General features: G+C 35.1%; 1 protein-coding gene and 1 long non-coding RNA gene across 2 annotated transcripts in view; both read right to left on the bottom strand.

The window, feature by feature from the left end:
• The window catches only part of LOC109545062 (exodeoxyribonuclease), a 26,363-nt gene that overhangs the window by 12,304 nt on the left and 8,126 nt on the right, over positions 1-5,933 (bottom strand). The gene's annotated exons all lie outside the window — the stretch shown is intronic.
• Positions 918-2,871, bottom strand: LOC125504539. The gene is made up of 2 exons (XR_007281560.1): positions 1,253-2,871; positions 918-1,076 (listed from the first exon to the last, which is right to left on the bottom strand). It is a non-coding gene; the product is annotated as an uncharacterized LOC125504539 (long non-coding RNA).

The raw sequence follows: 5,933 nt of genomic DNA, 5'->3' as shown, positions 1-5,933 counted from the left end.
GAATTAGAACAACATCATTCATTTGTTACTTTTAAGGAGTACGATAATATTAAAAGACTGAATTATGTAACTAAACAGCTAGTCAATTACGTTAGTGACATTTATGATACATTTTTTTATATTATAAATTTAAACAAAAAGGTTAGTGATTTAAAGCAAAACATTATAATGTATTTAAGTAAAGAGTGTGATTTTAGTTGGTTTTCTTGCCAATTGCACAACGAAGAACTTAAAAACAAATTGTTAAGTAATATTTGGTTTATTTTGATTAAAAAGTTTGTCTAAGATACTTACAAATAAATCGTTTCACTTACAAATAAATCGTTTTTTTTGGTTTCCTGAAAAATTTGCAACACTGGACTTGTTCGGTATTGCATTGAACCCTTCAATTGTCAGTTAATTTCGGACCTAATGTTTAGTATCCACCGCCAGCCGAGTATTAATCGGAACCGGTGCGTAATAAAGTACCAAAAACATTAATTGATTATGTTATGTTATGCAAAAACCTAACAGATGGTTGGATCTATTTGAGATTTTTGAACTGTTTTTGTAGAGTTAAGAAGTTGCAGTTTTTTTACAGATGTCCGAGAAAGGAGAAGGATCAAATTGTGAGCAAGCCATGGCAAATGTAATGTTTCTAACAGGGAACGAAGAGCGTTTTTGCCTCGACAGCGTCGTCCTCTGGCATTAACTGAAACCTTTTACCAGGGTTAAAACTAATTAAAAATAATAATAATTACACCTACAGAGAATTGAACTTTAAAACTATTCAGCTTTATTTTTTTAGTCAAAAATAGTCGAATGTTTTCTTACAGTAGAATTTACAGTTAAGACGGTGCATTGCCACATTTAAAGAATGAGGGTATTTTACATAAATATTAAATAATCAATTACCAAAAGTCAACCATAAAACTCAATGTATGTTTGTATGTTTACTTTCCAAAACCCCCTCGACAACTGGGACTTGGCTCAATTTCATCATTTGTCCACTGATCAGGAGTTTTTGCCACAATGGAAAGGGCATGAACTCCTCCTTGCAGTTCGTCTTTTAAAAGATCATTTATTTTTCTATGTCTCTGAAAATAAAAATACATTTTAATGCGGGTCTGGAGAAATGTAAACAGCAGAATAGGGAGGTCATCAAAAGTTACATCGTTGTATCGACGTATTGTAACCTCCAAGTTCTTCTGGATGAAATAAATGTACGTTTTTTGAAATATTAAGTTGATAAATGTTTATAAATGCTCCGTACCAGCCTTGCCTTGGTATTCATACCAATGGAATGGAGAATGGCGAAAGTAGTATTTATTCCAAAACCAGGGCGTGCGACGTATGTTCAGGCCAAATCCTTTCGCCCGATTAGCCTAACATCGTTCTTACTTAAAACAATATAGAAGCTGATCGACAGGCATATCAGGAAATATGTTGTTACCAAAAAACCTCTACACCACAACCAATATGCCTATCACACGGATAAATTCTGCGAATCTGCTATCTATAAACTGGTGCTGAGGGCAGAAACCTTACTAGGGTGCAAATAAATTGCTTTGGCGGCTTTTCTGGACATAAAGGGAGCCTTTGACAAAACTTCTTTTCAGTCAATAGTCAGAGCGGTGAAAAATCGTGAAGTGGAGCCTTCAATATGTGAATGGATCCAAAACATGCTGAGCTGCAGAACAGCTACCGTCGCACTCGATGAAGTCAGCGTGGAGGCGCGGGTTGCCGGCGGGTGTCCGCAGGTAGGAGTTTTGTCGCCTCTGTTGTGGTTTGTATTCTCGAACGCAATCGACTGATCCCATCACGCAACGGCAGTAGAACAAGCTTCTCTTGCCAATTCTTGAGAGAACGCATCAGACAAGTAATAATTAAGAAGTTATCCTTTGTTTCTGGAACGCACCGTTTACCTGTTTTATAACAGTGTTTTTCGGTTTATAGAGGAGTGTTGAACGGTTATTTTCCAATAGGTTCCAATATGTTCCAACGTTGCAGTTTCACTTTGGAATTAGGTTTTAAAATGCGGTTCCAAAAGTAACATGTTCCAAATTCTTCATTCATTCAAATTCTTCATTAAAAACTCGCAATTATGATGATAGTAAATAATGATTTACTTAATAAAAAAATAATTCTTAGTATTGGTAAACTAAAACTAGTATATTCTAAAAACAAAAGATGGGTCATAAGTAACTAATTAAAGAAAAACAAAACTGATACTAAAATTGAATGATTTAAGTAGAATATACGCTTTGCATGCGAAAATGTTTAAAAAGTTCATTTTCATTTAAAAATGAATTAATATTTAAGAATAATTTTTTGCACGTGCTTTTTACTAAGTCTATTTCTCCGCTCGTTTATGATAGCACCCACTTTGGAAAATAATCTCTCGCATGGAACAAAAGTAGTACCATACCTGTGTTTTTTTGTTATAAAACAAGTTTGTAAAAATCTTGAAATATTGAATAATCTTCTTCTTGCCTATATTTTAACTGAACTTCCTCTGATTGATTGGACACCACAGTTTTTGCAGTAGCTTTTGAATTATTTTTCCCTGGTACTAAGTCAACAATTACATTAAATAGTCCAAATTAACAGTAATACTTAGACTAAAAATGCTAAATTATATCATCACCGAAACTGAACAATATTCCGCTGATCTGGCCGATTATGGTTCGGGAAGAACTGAACAGTAATTCTTATAGACGAAAAATGATAAACACAATCAAGTGGAACTGCGGTCTCAGGTTGCACGTCTGGAACACTGTTATTTTAGCGGTTACGTTAAATAGCGACCATCCCTAGTAGTTAGTTTATAGTTTAGGCGTCAATGGGCGTTTGAACTTTAGAATTCGCGAATAACGTGCAGCCGCAGCGTCTTTCATGCCGCGGGGTTTCTTTTGTATTGTCAATTTGAGGATGCGTTGCATTTTTAGCAACAGTATGAATTTCTATAAGTTTTCTATATATAAAATAGTGTGTGAAGTGTTTCTAGTATTTTCACCCTTCGATGAAGCCCAGCCAAATATTTGTGGCTTCCAAAAAAGATGTGCTGGTGTTTACTCAAAGTTAACCATAAACACTTTTGGGGTGTTATTCTCACATTCCGATCAATAATCCGCTTGGTTTTTCTTTGTAGGTAAATAAGGATGTCTCGCTATAACTCGGTCTGCAAGGTATACGTGGGCGACTTGGGCAACAACTTGCTTGAAAACAAGAAATTGAAGATGCAGGACCGAGGACGCGGTCAGAGGCCTAGGTAGATTTCTGCTATAATTTTAAGGACATGTCGGATAATGGTGGTTTAGATGGAAGAAGCATTTGTGGTCGACGTGCCAGAGTAGAGATGTCCATTGTTGTTTTTTAGCGGTTCTGATAATGACGTAATGGTCGAAAGTACTTGGTCTTATTTACCTAATACATACACACTTGATTTAAAAAAACTTGTTTGATTGAGTCCGACACTGTCAAATATCTTGGATAAGAAACTGTTTTTCATGTGGAACAGAAACCAAACAAGGCGATCAGGGCTTTATGGACTTGCAAACGCACTTATGGAAAAACATGGGGAATTTCACCGAAGATGTACCAGATCAGAACATGGATGATGGAATGAATCAAAATCAGTACATATCGACAGTCTCTGAACAAAGTTGAGAGGTTGTGTGTGGTCGTGTTTTCGTTAACTGTTAATTGTATATACTTTCCTGACTGTGTTTCAATTCCAAATCAAAATTAATTCCTGGGTTTCAGACATTTATTGTCTTTATTTATCAATTAAAATACGTTTCGGTGTATTTTTCCACCATCATCAGTTTTTACGTGTAGCGTTGTTGCTGCTTTAAGCCTTGGCATACATTTGGAGTATTTTACGTACGTATTTCAATTGATAAATAAAGACAATAAATGAATGAAACCCAGGAATTAATTTTGATTTGGTTAACTGTTAACTCAGTGACGTCTTGCCGTGTCCACATCGAGGCCGTGTGTTTCCGTTGGATATCAAATTTATGGGATTCCAAAACCAAAAACTATAAGAACAGAAACTTGAGGCACGATGCCCATATGGAAATTTGTAATGAATTTAACGTCCAATTATGTAATTGGAAATCTTCAGGCTCAATCTGCAAGAGTAGAGTTAAGTTTGCGAGAGGGAATAATTGATGTCATCTACAAATTTTTGGTCAAATTTTTTAAAATAATTATTCAAATTGACCTTCCGACATCCGAAAAAAAAATTCCGAACCACCGTTACACCTGTATTCAAGGCTCAATATGTTGACGTTATCTCTTTTAAATTCTGTATCAAATGGCTAGTGTTATATCTAGTTCTACTTTGAAGAGTTGATTGAACCCAAAATCTTTTTTTTGCGTGCAATTTTGCTTTTTTTAGTAGCGATAATAATATATGCCGCACAAGCAGCTATTACGTAATCTTCGTCAGACATGTTGATTTCGACTGATGAACAAACATTTCTATCAATTCTAGTGTGAACAGATCCAGTTTTGTCGCTTGCGGATCAACAAAATCGATGTCGATCGAGAGTGTCGAGTGTGAGGGCGCAGCTGAACACAAACAAATTAACCGAAAGGAAAAACGCAAAGATACGTGGAAACACCGCATTGTGTTTTCATTCCTGAAAGAAACAGATAAACCACCATCCGGCTATCGAAGCGCAAGATACCCTCAATCACTTGACGACGTTAGAAAAGATGCTCAAACTTTTGAGAAAAACACATTTATTATTTCTCTTCTTTAAGACAATTTCGCATGTAGAGTTATGGATTGTTGATACCTAAAACACACGATTTAGCAGCAAATACCACCGGACGATCTCATTTTCGTGCATAAATACGTGGTTTTGGAAAATCAAATGTCAAAAGTTTGTGAGTGATTTTTGGCTTAATTTATGGATCATCCAGGAATTTTTTTCGCTAAAAGTGCTTAATTTGAAGGGCTCTTTAAGGTAAAAAAGAGAAAACTTAAATTCGGAAGGAATCAAACGACACAAGCACCCTTTTTACATCTCTTGCACATATACGATTGTATTCTAATAAAAATAAAGATTGCATTCTGTGCATTCTGCATTTTGCAGTTTAATCGCAAATATCTCGGAAACAGAAGCTTGTTGGGTCATCGACTAAGAATATTGTTTTTGTGCAAAATTAATAGGCGCTCAGACCCAACCATTCTAGAAATCAGCATACCGGGTGACCAAAAAGTTAAAACCATTTTTCTGCCCAGATATGATGGGACATTTGAATTTCTTATGCTCAAAAACTTTTGTATACCAAATTTCGTCAAAATATGCAGTTCGGTTCAATATAGAAGAAAGAAAAACTTAAATTAAAATGTAAGTTTGACGCCCTGTATGTCGGCAACCGTCAACTTTTGGACTAAGGTAAGTTGTATTAAATCATCATATTTTCACCCCAGGAATCCGTCATTTTGTTTAGTGCATTACTTTTGGTACACCCTGTATACTTAGTTGACGGATTTCAGTTCTACAGGGACAACACAGGGGTGCAGTTTTTTCTATTTTGGCAAAAAGTAAGTAGCAGCAATTCCATTTTTTAACCATAAAAAAGCAGGATGTTTACTGAGTACTTAATAAGTATATAGAAACTTAGCTAAATTCGGGAAAATAGTTAACTATACCCCTCTGTTTAAGTCATACATGATGTTTTTTACATTATTTTTGAACCCTCTTACTTTAAATTTAAAATACTATGACTTCAGATATGATGATTATATTAATTTTCATATAATATGTTAAAATACACACCTGCAGGTTGCTCATCCATATTAAATCGGCGCTCAGTTTGCAAGTAAATAGGACACCGTTTCAAAGGTAAATGATGAAATTAAACATACAAATTCCGAATTGATTAAAGATTTTCTTGAAGGTCGGATTCCACATTTGCGGTATATACCAGGAACA

This window comes from Dendroctonus ponderosae, unplaced genomic scaffold (assembly GCF_020466585.1).
Source record: "Dendroctonus ponderosae isolate FM_Combo_2020 unplaced genomic scaffold, Dpon_F_20191213v2 Dpon_F_20191213_5, whole genome shotgun sequence".
Taxonomy (NCBI): domain Eukaryota; kingdom Metazoa; phylum Arthropoda; class Insecta; order Coleoptera; family Curculionidae; genus Dendroctonus; species Dendroctonus ponderosae.
The sequence above is the reverse complement of the archived record's forward strand: the minus strand, read 5'-3'. Positions and strand labels throughout refer to the sequence as shown.